This window comes from Lycium ferocissimum, chromosome 9 (assembly GCF_029784015.1).
Source record: "Lycium ferocissimum isolate CSIRO_LF1 chromosome 9, AGI_CSIRO_Lferr_CH_V1, whole genome shotgun sequence".
In the NCBI taxonomy this organism is placed as follows: Eukaryota; Viridiplantae; Streptophyta; class Magnoliopsida; order Solanales; family Solanaceae; genus Lycium; species Lycium ferocissimum.
The window spans coordinates 25,677,339-25,694,574 of record NC_081350.1 but is presented as its reverse complement, the minus strand read 5'-3'; the positions used below and the strand labels follow the sequence as shown (position 1 = coordinate 25,694,574).

Sequence of the window (17,236 nt, the reverse complement as noted above, 5' to 3'; positions counted from 1 at the left end):
ATTCTGTGCGTGAAAGGCTACTTTTTTTTTTAAAAAACATATCAAAATCACTTTTTTTCCATACTTTGGGAAAAGATTAGTCATGTTTCAAAATCCCGAAATATCAATATTTTATATAGGACTTAATATCTTTTTTTGCGTACAATAATGTCGGCTCATTACATCAAGTATAACTAAATGTTTGGATCGTCGTTTTAGGGGTTCTAAAGTGCCCCAAAGTAAGTTTTTTTTCTCTTCTTGTTTTTTTCTCTTCTTGTTCTTATTTTAGCAATGACAACAAAGAATTTCAGCTAAAAAACACTTAACCGAGGCTGAAGAGTTCAAACCAACTACCATGGAGAAAAATGGAGTGCCTTCTCTTCCCCACTTAGCCATTTTTCAGCAAACTCTTCTCCTTCATTTCCTCCATTTTCGCCCCGTCAACACACTTTGCTAGAAATTAATAATAGCCTTAAACAATCAAAGCAAATTAAAAATTTACTAATTTTTTTCTTATTGATGACTTCCTCATAAACTAACAACACAAATTAACCGCATGAGTCAGAAATTTAAAAGAACTTAAATAACTTATTCAAAAATAATTCATTCCATTAAATTACAATACTAATTTAAAGCAATACAATACTAAATTACAGTAACAATACAATCTTCAAGTTCTAGAGGCTCGATTACTTCAAGACGTGCTTGTACCACCACGGCCTTGTTGCCCACATGAATGCTTGTCATGGCCATATTGCTTACATGTAGAGCACTTGTAAGAGTAAGTTCTTTCACTAACATCCATTTGATTGGGTCTACGACTCCGTGAGTTAATGCCCAATTTCCTGATGTAATCCTTGTTAGCAACCATCGAAAACGGCTCGTTTGGCCAATAAGCTTCATTACCAAGTGGGTGGAATTGGGCGGAATATGCTCTAAGGTAACTGTGGACCTTGTATTCCCACGCTACATAAATTGTTACGGTTTTTTTCATTCTCTCAAAGCACTTTACAGCATGTGAACACGGCATGTGGTACGTTTGCCACTTACCATAAGTGTATGTTCTTGTTGCCTCATAAACGGTATGCACGTTTCCACCCTTACCGTTGTAATAACTCGTCCTAACTTCATACGCACGTTGAATGGGGTCATACTCGGTCATTTGGTGAAGCTCACATTTTTTTCTATAATGCTCCATCTTAGTGTAGGCCTTCGGCATCCATGTCCCGTCTTCGGCTAATATCGCTTCGGCCAGCCTTGTCCTAACCACAAATCGCTCCACAACCTGCTTGAAAGTCATTCTCACCATTGCGGTGACAGGTAGTCCCCGAGCACATTTCAGCAAGCCATTAAAAGACTCTGAGTTGTTTGTTGTGAGCATGCCCCATCTTTTGCCACCATCAGCATGAAGCGTCCATTTTTCAATTTTGAGCTTCATCAACTAAACATATGCGGGTTCACTAACTTCCCTGATCAGATTCATTTTTGCAGCCCATTTTCTTTTTTGATGCTTCATCGCAGCCCCGCACATCAATTTGTTTAAAGTGCCATTGTGAAACGTTGATTACAAATTTGCCTTCAAGTGCCTTAAGCAATAGCGATGGTAAAGAAGGGGAGGCTGCCACCCCGGCAAATTATTCATACAGTGCAATATGCCTTTATGACGATCAGACAAAGACGCATATGCCCGTACGATCCTTAATAACATGAGTCTTCAAATTGGTCAAAAAGACCACGTATGTGTCGTTGCTCTCGTTAGCGGCAATTGCGAAAGAAAGAGGGAATATTAACCCATTGGCATCCATTCTTACTGCAATTAAGAGCTTGATGTCGTATGCACCATATACATATGTGCCGTCTATGGTTATCACTGGCCGGCATTGAGCAAACCTATCAATACATGGTTTGAATGTCCAGAATACGAAGTTGAAAATTTTACCCTCTATAAGCCACCACTCTACAACAGTACCAGCATTAAAATTTTGTAGAGCCGCCATATACCTGGGCAGCGATTGAAAAAAGGTATGCCAATTTCCAAAGATCATCTCAAAAGCATGTCTACGCCTGAGAAATCCCTTTCTGTTGCTTATAGTTTTAGCATATGTGATTTGAACGTTTTTAAAGCAATCTTTGATGGGGATCCTGCACAAGTTTAAACAAACAACATTGAGTAATGATCTTTTAATTGATATAAGACATATAATGTACTAGGTAGGATGTGTTACCTTGGCGTTGCGGCAACGTTTTTAAGTAACACTTGAGCAATCATGTTTATATCTAAATTATAATGATCTTCTCGATTGTCTTCCATATCACAAGTGTGTTTTTGGCGGAATTTTGTGATAGCCCACATACCATCCGGCTTAACAATTCGAAGCAACCACTCACATCCTTGATACCGTTGTCTACAAACTAGCCTCCATATCTTTGTGTTTGACTGATCAACCTTAAACTCCCTTATGTTCTTAAAATAATAAATTTTGACATCCCGTTGCAACGCCTTTTTGGATGCGAACAACATTCCTTTTGCAAGGTAGCATGGATTTCTGTTGAGATCCTTTGGTTCAATCCAGGTTTTTAGGCGACTTTGATCATCTTCTCTTGTGAAGTCAAATGCATCATCACGACCTTGCAGGCTGTCAAGATAAGGAATATTGTTAGAATGCCACTGAATTGGGCTTTCAGAAGTTTGGTTTTCTGCCATCGGTGGTGGTACGTGGTGGTGCATTGGTTCTTGTTGGTTTTGGCTTTGAGGAATATTGTTGGTCATACCAACTTGAACATCATCATCATCTTCATCATCGGTTACCTCTGCATTATTAGCTATTTCATCATCATCACTTGATGATGACTCATAATAATTTGGAAAATCTTCATTATCAAGTGCATTTCTCCTCCTACACGAAAAGTAACATATTTTAAATACCAACATCATATATATATATACACGGATTATTTAATATCAAGGTGATGAACTTACTGTTGTTCATAAGCACTGTCATGGTGTGGAGAATGATCAACTCCACCGAACTGAGAAGATTCACCAACATTCATATTTGGTACCACTGACGAGTTTTGAGAATAGTTCCTATAAAGGTTTAAAAAATGGTTATTTACCAATTCATACAACAAACACGTGCCACTACAGACAATAATAATATAAAAATGCATATTTACCAATTTTCATTGTAAGCTTGATTAAATTGCTGGCTTAGATTTTCCAGCGACACTTGACCACTCAAAATGGCTCCATAAGAACTAAAGTCCCCATAAGTGTTACCATAAATAGGCTGGACCTAAGGGACTTCTTCACCAGGTATCTTTTCAACATACATCTCAAGAACTTTAATGGATACTAAATCACTATATTCTTCCGGTGATCCCAAATAATCATTATACTGGTCTTTGATTTTTGTCCCTCAATAAATTGTCCTGCTAATTCTTTTGTGTAACATAAGTTTATATTTTCGCATCATGATATCTCACAAGTTATGCACTGCATGACTAAAGAACTCATTTCTCGCTAGACATAAGTTATGATTGCTAAATGGCAAAAATTAAAGACAAACCCATTTGATGGGAAAACCGTTCAGTTTTTCTTTTACACTAATATAGCTGCACACCAAAGTAATGGCCTTTTTCGATGTTCTCGTTGAAACACGCGGACATACTCCTTGCTTCTGGGGACATTGATCCAGAGCTCGAGTACGGTCCGTGAGCCGTTTTCGTCGTGAAACTTGATTTGATTATCTAAGGTATGCATAAAATATTTGTATATTTTGCTAGCGAATGTAATTATTTCAGCGACCGGCCAAATGTGTAACTTGCCCAATAAAAAATATCCACCTATTTCAGTAGGGATGTTTTAAGTTCTTCCGGCATAAAATCAGAAACTACTTCTTCCTTTTCAAAATATTGGTCAATTTAATTAATCTTAGAAGCTAAATTAGATTAGATTAATTCAATTTATTAAAAGATAAATTTAAATTTAAATATTTAAAAATTATGCAAAAAATATTATAAATTATAATTCTTCTCATATAAGAAAAATAAATCTTAAATGTCAATTAAAGTTCAAGTAATTTAAATCTTGGAAAACATAAAGTAACAGGTATCTTGAAATGAAAGTACATTATTGATTAAAAAAATTGTATCTTTTTTTAATATAATTAATGCTTTTATGCGAGAATTAGGAAATATTAATTGCTCAACTACTCTTGGCTTTGGGGTAACACAATTTTAGGTTTTAAAATTTACTAAAACTTTGGGGTAAAAATCATGGTTCATTTTTTGAAAAAGAAACTTGTTCGTGTAACTATAGTGTCCGAGCCAACTTGCGGACCTCAGCTGATTTTATGGGGCACCTGATATACCTCACCAGCACAGGTACCGAGTAACTCCATTCACTAAGACTTGAACAAATAGAAAGAAATCATCTCCATTCACCAAGAGTTGAACAAACAGAAAGAAATCATCTAGTTTTTTATCTCCGCTGGGAATTGAAACTTCAAACCTCATGGTTCACAAACAACTTCATTGACCCCTAAGCTATACCATTGGATGCTCATTAGCCGATTTTCTTTTTACTTACACTTTTGGCTTAAAGCACTAAGGGCATTTTTTTGCACGGAATGCCCTTCAAAGGCACCGGTCTTTAATTTTTGCCCCTTAAATTGGTGGTTTTTAATTTTTGTCCTTCGCTAAAAGCCTCTTAGTTTCGGGTTCGAACCCCCGCTCAATCAAAAATTAAAAAAAAAAAAATCGCAAGGCATAAGTTGGACCCAACTCTGCCTTAGGACAAAAAAAAAAATTACTTTGCTGGAATTTTGCAAACCTCTGCCTTAAGGCCTAATTTTGAGTAAAAGTTTGCCTTACCCCAACTAGTGTCTTACGAATCCCAACTTATGCCTTGCGATTTTTTATTTTTTTTAACTGATCCTGGGTTCGAACCCAGGACCTCAGGGTATTAAGCGAAGGCCAAATATTAAAGACCACCAATTCGAGGGACAAAAATTAAAGACTACTGCCGTCAATTGTGCAAATGACCCCATTAAGGGGCCGCTTATTTTTGGGCTTTAGAAGATTCAGTTTTCACATGAAAATCAAGGGGAATTTTCAAATGGGAAAAGGGTCAAATTTACCCTCCAACTATTGTTTATACTTTAGATTTGCCCTCCGTTAGAGTTTTGGTTCACATTTACCCTTTCCGTTAAGAAACTTGTTACATTTGCCCTTATTACTAACGGATTGCCGACTAGGAGTTCTTATTTATCCACATAGACTCCATGTGTGTATATAATTTTTATTTTTATTTTATGTCATACAAATTGAATTTTGCCTTGTAATTTTCTTTTCTTTTTTTATAAAAAAAAAATACAATACCTGATCTTCTTCTCCATTAGACCACCACTTCCCGTTTTGTATGACATAAAATAAAAATAAAAATTATATGCACACGTGGTGTCTACGTGGATAAATAAGGACTCCTAGTCAGCAATCTGTTAGTTATAAGGGCAAATATAACAAGTTTCTTAACGGAAGGGGTAAATATGAATCAAAACTTTAACGGAGGGTAAATCTAAACTATAAACAATAGTTGGAGGGTAAATTTGACCCTTTTCCCTTTTCAAAAATATACAACTCTACTCAACATAACACAATGCGTTCACGTAACCAAAATTTCAATAAATACCCACATAATTGATATCTTCTTTTGGAACAGTTATAAGTGGTGTTTATATACTCTCATATAGATATATATACCTTGTATAGAAGTGTATAATAATATATTTTCCTTATATAAATATGTATAACAATGTATAAAAGTGTATAACAAGTCACTAGCTACATATTCAAACTTCTTATGTGGTTTTCATTTGCAATTCTTATTCAAAATCAGTCAAAATCTTCACCAAATGGCTTCAAATTTTGTAGGCGACCTCCTTAGATTAGCTACATCAAACCTAAACAACATCCGCTCCAAATTAGGGGCAAGCATAAAATTTAAAATTAAAAAAACCAAAAAATTGGGTCGAACCAAACCGAATTAATTCGGTTGTTCGATTCTTCGGTTTATTTATTTTTTAGAAGTTCCATTCTCCATTCGGCTTTTGGTTTTAAGGTTTTGATATGTCGATTAACTGAAAAATCGAACTACTATGGTATATTTTTGGGTTATTCGATTTTTGTATCTTGATGTTTTATGTGTTGGTGCTCTTCCATTTCATAATTACTACTTCCACTTATGTTTAGAGTTCAGCCGTGGTGGCACAACAAGCTAGTCATTTTATTTTGTTTACTTTTGGGATGTAACCCAAGTTATGTAATCAGTCTAAGTAGTTTACTTGACTGTCTATCTCGGATTTGGGTGACTTATCACACTTGTATTGTTGGATTTTCGCTGCTTTTCTTTAAACTTATCGACTTTATTACTTGAATTTTAGTTATTCCATTTTACCTTGATGATGAGTTGTGCTGACAAGGAGGGCAATGGCTTTTCTGGTGCTAGGCATGCCCCACAGATTAGGGTCGTGACATATATCACGAAAGATGGCATGGATTGACTATATAATACTAAAAAAGATGCAAGGAGTCTTTTTAAATTTTGGTTTTAAGTAAATATATTGAGTCGCTCCTCTGCATTCGATGTTTATATTAATCAATGAGTACACGTATCTTCGCATACCATTATTATCACTAAATTATAGTTAATTAATAAAAATGCTCATTTTAATTATGAATTAATCATGATAAATTAGTATGATTTGGTGTAAATACATACATCTTTATCTAAATTTAACGCCCCTTAGGTCTCGCAAAAGTAGACACACTAGCATGTACGCCGACGGGATAAAAGTTTGTGAAGCACGTATTTTTTAACTCATTCCTACTGATTTCGAAATTTCATTATCTTTTTACCATTGACCGTGCTCAATATTTATTATTTTCTTTTTTAGTATGATTTGTATCAGTAATTAATTTTAGGATTTAGTATAATATAATTTTTTTACCATCAGTAAAATTTTATCGATTATAACTTATAACAAGCTATTAATACAAGATTTTTCAAGATATTAATACTAGCAAAATCTTCTTAATAAGGAACATGAATGTACTATCAAGGCCACAAATTATATATTTGTAATTTTTTCCTACTATCAGTACTGAATAGGTCGTATAGCACGTTTGGTCAGTCAAAGTAATAATAACTACATTTTCTTTGTCATCAGTACTGAATAGGTCGTGTAGCACATTTGCTCAGTCAAAGTAACAATAACTACATTTTCTTTAATTTGTTATCAGCTCCAATGAGAAAACGTTTGGTTAAAGAAACACAGAAATTAATGATAATCCTAGTAGTATTTAATTTGAGCATTCTGTGGTATTAAACAAGGTGTTAAGAGATAAGATTATAAGAGATAAAGATAACCTCATAAGGAATAGCGATAAGGAATTCATAAATTCACCTGTGGTCATTTAACTTTTAGTTTATCACATAAATTTTTTTTTTTTTTTTTTTTTGTGCATAATAGTCATCCAACTTAAACTTTATCGCATAGAAGTGTCCAACTTCAAGTTTATCACAAAAAGTCACTTTTGGATCTATGAGTTTCAACATTAGAGGTATTGTACATTTGTGCTAATATTAATTGAAGTCCAATGAATCTGAATGCATATCATAAGTAGGTGATGTGTCTGATTCATATCGTTAACGATTTTTTTACTTGTTTCTAATACTCAACCATGAGAGGTGTAACAGTTTTCATTATCAGATAATTCATAAAATTCTAGTATCAGAAGAATATACTAGTTTGAATTCATCCACAAATCCATGATCAAACACGTACATGATGATGTCAGAAAATACATAAAATTCTTCAAGGAAGAAAATCATATATATGTAGGGCTAATAATACTTTTGTGTTTTAGAGTAATTGCGGCACATTCTAGGATTTAATTGTAATTAATTTCTATAAGAAATTTAACAAATGATATCTATTTATGTTTTAACTGTAGTACATTTTGCTTGATACAAGAACCCGCTTCAAAAGATGATAATTTTATTAGAATCTGACACTAGAATCTCTCAGAAATTTTCAAAATCCTGACATCTATGTTGTCTAACACATATTCAACAACAACAAACACAGACCTTATTGACGACATCTCAAATATATATTATTTTGACTGGGAAAAAAAAATCAAAAGGAAAATGAACAAGAAGTACTACAACTTGCAAAAGTTCTCAAAGACCATACATAAGCATCCTTAAATCGAGACAAAATCAAGAAACTAACTAACGCATATATAATTGTTCCCTTTATATTTATTTTTATTGCATTTTTGTAGCGTTTCAACCACAACGTTATAATTGTAGTCTGCAATTGTGACTTGGATTTGTTTCAATAAAGCTGAAGTCGAGTTTGTATTAAATATACAAAAAAGATATAACATACATGTAAGAGTAGATGTGGAATCAGATTGAATGAAATTCATATCTCATGAGTAGGGAACGTTATTAGATGGATCTGAAGATATTAAAATTTACTGTGGTCTCCAATTTATTTGGTGCAGGTGAGTACAAACTTCGCCCCGCGGTACTGTCGTTGACAAGTTCACGAGTAAGTTAGTACCCGACCTGCAACAAGCAAATTAGATACTACGTAAAAGATGAAAACTCTTCTAAATCGATAGATGCTCGTGTGTCTATTCACACATCATCTCTCACTCTCTCTCTTATACACACACATATATATATATAAAAGAAAGAAAAAGAACTATCTCAGTAGTTAAGAAAGAGTACAATAAAAGAAGAATGTTATGTTTGGAAGGAGAAAATGCGACTATTTATAAATAGAGTAGAGAATGGGATCGTGACAGGTGGATAATATCTGACGGTTGGTGGGACTTGGGAGACGTTACAAGATGGAAGAAAATTTTCTACTTAATAGAAAAGTGGGTTAGAAGCAAGGATGGACATGCTTGCCTCCTTATATTTTAAGGGCAATTATGACAATTCACATGTCTCTTTATATCTGTCAGCAAACTTACGTGTCAATTAAAAGTAGCAGGTACAAATCCTTTTATATTCTTATTTTGGGACACGTGTTTCTGTGAGTTCATTATCACTTTTTGCTTCTCATCTTCTTCTCCAATCACACTCTAGATCTCACTCACTCACTTGCATCCTCCATCTTCTCTACTGTGATTCTCAGATATTTTTTCCATGTTCTTCTCTGCAAGCTTCTCTCTTCTCTTCATCTTTTCTTCTTCTGGATTAACATTAGTGTCTATTTGGGCATTTGATAGATTTAGTTCTGTGAGTTCATAAAGTTTTGATATTTACCAAGATATGAGTCAAATAGGGATTGCAAGAAATTAGTTTTTGATATCATTCTCTGGATGTGTAGTGGGTTTTGATCTTTATAAAGATCTAGATATGTAATGGGTTTTGATAAGACTCTTTATCTATAAGGTAGAAGTAGCTTAATGTTATAACAATTACAACTTTGGATTTTCCCCAATTGAGATTTTGAGAAATAGGGTTTTGCTTAAAGATTAAGTTACGTCTAGCCAATTCATGATACATCGATTTCCATGCTTTTAAATTCTAGCATCAATTTTAATCTCGAAATTCTTGGTAATAGATATCGGTTCTCATGCTTTTATTCCGTTAATGAGGAGTTCAAATAATGATAACTTATGCTATTACTTGAATTAATATGGAGTTCAAGGAATAATCATTGTGTTAAAGAAAAAATAAAGATACTGGTGATAAGGGAAGCTACAGAATGTTGGATTGGAAAAAAGAAATAATGAAGACGATGGTGTTTTGGAGATTTTGGCAAACAAACATCCTTAAAGTATGGCTCCAACTTAAATTACATCCTCAATAACGGAGTTTCATCCTTAATGCTTTCTCTTCCGCTTTCAATTTCAGAATATCATCTGCAATAACTTAGATGATAGAATCTTTCTGGGGTTAGTCTAAAGATTGAATCTTTATGATATATTTCACTGGAAAGTTGATTAAAAAAATTTCGTGTTGTTTGTCTCAATTCAGTTCCCTCTACAATTGCAATTTTCTCTCGCTTCGTTTACTCGCCGAGTCACGTGATCGATCATTTACTTTTTAAGTGGCATTAACATATGTCTTTATAGTTCACATTTGTTATAATCTTGAGGCTGAATTTTGCTATATTTTTGTTTGAACTCATATATGGGGTTTCTAATTTTTTATTATGTGCACAACCAAAAATAAATATCCATATGCATGTAGGTATATAGAGCAGATACAACACGATGATACTCCTAGATCCTACATATCCACAAGCCACCGCATTAGCTGCATGGTAATACACATATATTTCACTTCTGTCGATACAACTTTTGTAACATTTGTTTCCAATAACATAAATACATATCTACGCAAAACACATTTAGAGAAACCATCTGTTTTGTAGGGCCAAAACAATTTAACAATTGCTGATTGAGTATACGGCAAAGAGTACACCCCCAGAAGGCACTCTTCTTTTTGTTCCCTTTGAAGAAGAATCAATACTCATATACGATATCCAAACGCAGTCGCAGGTACAACAACAAAGAGTGGCATGTAACTTTCCAATCCTTTGCAACTATTTTTTCAATCAACAAATACTGAATCAATTTCTAAATTTGACAGGGGCAAATATTCTACATCGATGGTGAACTCTCACTGATAATGAGGACCAATATTTCTGCTCAATGGCATGCTCAAATTGTAAGATGCCATTTTTAAGAACTACTTCACCGAGGCCAATCTACTGTATACACTGTGACCGATCTACCCAACTTATCCCCAGGTATTTTTAATGAACATAGCACTAAAAAATACTCTTCCTTTGAAGAAGTACTGAAAGATGTTTGAATTTTTTGCTTCATTTATAAGAAATACACTTTTGCTACCCTTCACTACTTTACATTAAAATGAACACTCAAAGTTTTAAGTTAAATTGTTCAACCCAACCGCTGGAACTTAAACTTCCTATTCTCTGTTACTATATATCTATGATACTATTGTATTCTTAAATATAGGTAAATTTGAAATTAAGCCAAAGACTAGAAACCAATTTTATTCTTAATCTATTGCTCTGAGGTAATGGAACTTACATATCAGTGTATCCTTTTTCTGATTTCAACAACTTTCCTCGTATCTTAATTATCTTCTAGATAGCTCATTTATGTTGACACCATGCTTTACCTATTAAACTTCAAAATATCTTTTTACTATTTTATAACAGAATTCAAAGTTATGGTCACCGATCACTCTGGTTCCACAATAGCCTCCATTTCAGACCAATCAGCAGAGAAGATATTGAACCTCACAAAAGACAAGAGATTTATAACGTCTCCCGTGCAAAGGTATTTTACATGATCGAATTTATAAACTTAAGCCAATCCTCATGACTACCTAACTTTCTCAATGCAGAGAAAAGCGCTACTTCTTGACAATGTGCATAGACAATTTAGAGCTAAGACTTTCAGAATCCAAATGAAAAGATTATTTTTCAAAAATTTGGACAAGCTAGCTGTTTTGAATTATGAGGAAAAAGAATCTGCCAGCCAGCCATTACCAATTGCACCAATGATGGACATCGTTGAAGCAAGCAAGCGCAAGATTATGGAGATCGGCTCAGAACCAAGGAACCAACAAAACCTTCCTGCCAAAGACAGACCTTCCAGCAGTAAACAGAAAATCGAAATCAGGGCCCCTATCAAAAGGGACTAAAAGGTGCTAGAAATGTAAGTCTCACAACTTCACTCATAACTGCATTTTCTACTACCTCTGTAACTCGACTTGAACAAACTTGGAATGAGATGGCTACCAATTAAAAAAAAAAAAAAAAAAAACTCACATAAACTCCCTTACTTGAATATGAGTAAAAATTAATTGTTATATAATACATAAAAAAAATAGTAACAGGATGTATTATGAAAATATAAAGAGTTATCAAGAATCGGACTGGCACAGTCTCTTCACAGTCAATAAAGCTTTGTTCGTTGAAAGGACCATTTCATGAGTTTTATTAGCCTAACAATAATATTTTACCAAACAAATATTTATTGTGTCCACTTACTGAGAGTTGCATTTAAGCTTCTTGGTAAATATGAAAAATGTCCTTTAAAATTTACATTTCCATTTTTTCGAGCCACCTTCTATTGTGTAAAAATCTAACACACTTTTCTTTAATTATCTTTTTATATTTGAACTGAAGCACTTTATGTTTGCCAATTTTAATACATATGAATTTCTCGCCTCTACATAGTATTTTAACTTAGTGGACGTAAGTCATCGGTTCAAATCCGACAAAGGGCTTTGAAATCTGTTTTATGAGTGGTGGTAAATAAGAGAGCAACGATGGCTTCGTTCGTAAGGTTCTCTCACTAGATCATAATTCATAAGTGCGAATTATTGTAGGACAAAGTAGTGTTTAATAGTCCCTGCATCCACATCATTCCTTCTTGGTCAGCAAAGATGGGATTGTGCTTGGTAGATTTGAACGAATGCATTTTCTTTAATCCTCTATTTATAGCATTGCTAAGTAGTCTTTAAGTTAAGAAAATTATTCATTTTCTCTTCCTTTGTGCGTACTTCTACTGCCGCTATTGTTCATGTCTCTTGAGTTGTTGTGATATTTTGTTCATCTTATGCCTACACAGTTAAAGTGAAACCTGATAGCAAAGATAATCTATAGTAGAGTGAGAAACAAATTGAAAATTTATTGTTGTCATTCTAAGACTGATCTGAGTAACTCAAGAAGAAGAAGTGTTTTTGCCCAATTTTATAGTTGTGATGCTTGGTCTTTGTTTCATTTCCCTCATAGCTTTTAATCTCACCTCCTTTATTTTATTCTTAGAAATATCAATGTTAATTTAACTTTATGAATGTATGTTTAGCTATTATGTTTTGCATGCGTACTAATCATTTGATGAATGTGTACATATATTGCATGATAATTTATTTTGTGATCACTTGATAAGGTTAGCATAATCATTTGGTGAACATGTACATTGCTAATTAACAATGCTGGCATCATTTTGTTATCAGGGTTTATCATTTTTTGTTATATCATCTCCTTGCAAGATTCTTATCCTCACCTTTGGCCTTTGATTTTGCCGGCAAGTTTTTGAAGCATAGTAAAGCGCAAACAACTAATCTTTTTGCCACAGCACTGTCTTTTTGAAAAGCTGGATTAAAGAAAAACGAGCATATGCGACGCCCCATGCTTTGAAAAGGTACGTGACACAAATAACTCAACAACACTACTACTACACTCTCTACATCCATCACTTAAACACTTCCACTAATTTTAACAACAAATTTCTACAGGTATTTTGTCAGCCATGGCGTCGCACAGCTACAACATGATTGCTACTAACAAAATAGTCGACTGCATTACTTTTTAACTTTTTGCCAGTACCAGCTTCTGTAAATATACAATAAAAATGATATGCATATATGTATATATGCATAGACAGTGCAATCATTAATGTAATAGACAAACAACATTTGCGTATATGTATTAACAGTTTACGATATACGTGTTCATCTATATATATATTGTCACTATCCAATGCATATCTTTGCAATTGTAAACAACTACATACAGATAGATATGCTATAATCCAAAGTGTTGTGCGCACGGGCACATGCCATCTAGTAATAAAAGAGGGGAAGGAGTATGACTAAAATAGAAAAAAAATCAATCTAATTTAGATTATGTTAATTAATTAATGTTGACTTAATATATATACTAGTAAAAATATAGATAATTTTTAATATTTTTATTATTATTACTATATTATTTATATAAATTTAGATTATATTTTACTTTTATTTTTTTGGTATGATGATATGAGTTGAATGAAAAAAAAGGGGCAGTGAGGATTGATATAATTGGGCCCAACTTATTTAAGATTGAGGTATGCTAGTAATTGTTGTTGTTGTTGTTTGAATGGACATAATTCATTCTTCATCATGTTTTGTGGTAAGATTTTCATCCCTCTCCGTGTATTAATTCTTTTTGGTAATATAGAGGTTGGGATCCTTGCCTAATCTCCCTATTTAGGTAGTTTAGGTCTTCTATAAAAATAAAAAGGGGGGCAAAAATTGACATTATTTTATTTTAATAGTGTCAGATAACCAACTACAATCAGCATCTTCAAGGCGAAGTCCTGTATCATTCAAAATGTTCTACATTAATCTATCTATACTATATTAAAAGAACGAAGGGCCTTAAAAATATTGATTAAACTTTTTACCCTTCATTAAAAGACTTTACAATGGACAAAATCGTCATTTACTATTTTCCTTAAATTGTTATTTAATTATATTGTATTATTTTTCTAATATTTATAAATTGAAAATCTATTAAAATTATGTCGTTAAACCTTACCTTATTTGAATTATGTACCTAAAATTTATGACTTTGAAATCAAATAATTTTTTTTTTTTGAGTCTTTCCTTATTTGAAGTATGAATGAATTCCTAATATATAGGACTTTAAAATAAAATACATTAAAATTTTACCTTATAAATATCTTTTCCTTATTTTAATTGTGTATTCTATATTGGAAGGATTGTTAATACTTTAAGATTTACGTTGGACACCGACATGGACTTTATATTCTTCTATTGAATTTAATTTCCATTGGAAGTCTAATTCGATTGTCATAGTAAAAGAAAATCAAATTACTATATATAGGGTTAACATGGACAAACGCAAAGCAGAATCACGTTCTCAAGTTAGGGAATCCTTCATATGTAATATGTTTTTGTTTGGAGGTGTTCTGTCATATGTAATATAAAATGTAGCAGGTCCTTATATTTATGGATTCCGATTTGAAGATGAGAGATTTAATTTATTTTTTTCCCCTTTCTTTCTTGATACTAAAATCACCAAGGTAGCAACTTTTCGTTGTCTATGTGTTCTTTCATAGGTAATATTTGCGGATTCCGTATTTAAAATTAGAACTTTGCCTTCTTTCTTGATGGTGAATCGACCCCAAAATAGAAATAAAAAAATTAACGTTGCTATGTAATTTTGCAGGCTGAGAGATTGGCTACGGATTATATGTTGCTTTGGGAAAGATTTACCTGCAAAGCTCTAGAAGATCATGCCTGTTCAATTTATCTATGAGATTGTAAGTTTTACTTCTTAGTTTGAGTATGTTGTCTACGTCACAATCCTTGGATGAAGCCCTTTCCCAGACTGTAGGCACAACCAATAGATAAAATATTTCGTCAATATATTTTATGTTGGAGCAACATTTGTGTTTTTTCATGCATGAAATTTGGCCAAATTAATTTTAAGATTTTTCATCAAGCTTTTTTATTTTGTAAATATTAGTTATGATAATTTTATTATGAAAGACTAAGAGAAGTAGATGGTCGGACTGGCTTGGCGTGTGGACTCAGAGTTTTGGCAATTTTAATTGCAAAGTACCATTAGGGTTGTCTTCATTTCCAGATTGGGTGTGAAGGTGAATTTGATAGTAAGTTACGGGGTACAGAATTTTACTTGAAGAAAACACGTTTAGATGATGTGATCTCTTCCTTCTCGCTCTGTAAATATTTTTGGAATCTTCCGAAGTCAACACTTCAAAGTTCACACTCTGTATGCTAATACTTTAAGACGCGGTTTCAATAACTTTTATACTTTCTCTAATTAGATTTTATGTTCCTGTTTTGACTCTATGTGTTGCAGCTGTGTGCAATTTTTATGTTTTACACTTTACCTTAATTGATTTTTAATTTTATTTTCAGGATACAATAGTATCATCCTTTATACTCTTATATTGCAAGTCATTTACATATATCTATTTTTATACGGAAAAGGCTCAAATATGTCATCCAACTATCGGAAATGACTCATTTATGCCACTCGTCAATAGTTTGTCTCATTTATGCCATCGAACTATAGGAAATGACTCATTTATGCCACTCATCAATATTTTGACTCATTTATGCCATCTTCCGTTACCAAAATGACTCATCCATGCCATTTTTTATTAACGCCGATTTTATAATACCAGATATGACACGTGGCCTCCAATTAGAGGTCTACGTCATTTAATTAAACCAACCAATTTTAAATACCAAATTAATAAAAAATCCGAATACTATACCTTTTTACCCACACACAACTATAATCTAGTTGGAGCCCGTGTCATATATGATATTGTAAAATCGGCTTTAATGAAATATGGCATGGATGAGTCATTTTTTATTAACGGGCGATGGCATAAATGAGTCAAACTATTGATAAGTGGCATAAATGAGTCATTTCCTATAGTTTGATGGCGTAAATGAGTCATTTCCTATAGTTCGATTGCATAAATGAGCCAAACTATTGACGAGTGACATAAATGAGTCATTTCCGATAGTTGGATGGCATATTTGAGCCTTTTCCGATTTTTATATAGAAGCGCGAAGTCTGTTAGCGAAATGTTGTTCCTCTTTTTTTTTTATACTTTTTAAATAGTGTTCACATTGGAAAAAATAGTAATTTAAGTATTTCTCCAGAATAGTTATTTAATTACTTTCCTAGTATTTTGAAATAGTCACATAATTAGTTTCCTATTATTTAGGACTTTGATTTTTCAATTCCTTTCGATTATAAAATTCATGCACTTTGCAAAAGTCATGTTCTAACAAGTTTATACATCATAAAATGCACTTATGAATAATAATAATAAAAAAGTAATTACTAATAATAAACTTGCAATTAGTTACAAAACATAAAATGCACTTTGCTAGGAATTATAAGAAGTTGAGATTATCTTCTTCATCTAGATTGTCACTAAAAAAAATACTAGAAAATTATTCTTCAATCAGTACAAACGGTATGATTTTGTTACACAATTAAACAATAGGAAATATATAAATGATTTTTTTATAAAAGTATATTATAAATTATTTCTGTTGATATTGTGTACAAACAATTAAACTTTTGAATTAATTAGAAAAATAATCCAATTTTATTCTTTCTCAAATTCCTCACATTAGTAAATTGATTTTTCAAATTGACAAAGTTCTTAAGTTTATAAATTTGTTAAGTAAGAAAAATATTAATGGTGGCAGAAATTAGAAATAAAGCAAAATCTACTATAGTATAATGTTAAATGTCAAATTGGCAAAATACAAATTAAAAGTAACAAGGACGAAATAGTAGAAAACATAATATATTCTAAAGGAATTTTCATTTTTTTTGTACAC

The 17,236-nt window shown here is 32.6% G+C and overlaps 1 long non-coding RNA gene across 3 annotated transcripts; it reads left to right on the top strand.

The window, feature by feature from the left end:
* Nucleotides 1-8,917: 8,917 nt before the first annotated feature.
* Nucleotides 8,918-15,777, top strand: LOC132030010 (uncharacterized). Of its 3 annotated transcripts, none has more exons than XR_009407972.1 (7): nucleotides 8,918-9,207; nucleotides 10,272-10,331; nucleotides 10,443-10,569; nucleotides 10,661-11,379; nucleotides 11,447-11,760; nucleotides 13,067-13,254; nucleotides 13,361-15,777. It is a non-coding gene; the product is annotated as an uncharacterized LOC132030010 (long non-coding RNA). The 3 variants fall into 3 exon arrangements; XR_009407973.1 differs by having other exon boundaries at nucleotides 8,918-9,842; nucleotides 10,259-10,331; XR_009407971.1 differs by lacking the exon at nucleotides 8,918-9,207 and having other exon boundaries at nucleotides 10,105-10,331.
* The last annotated feature ends 1,459 nt before the right edge of the window (nucleotides 15,778-17,236 follow it).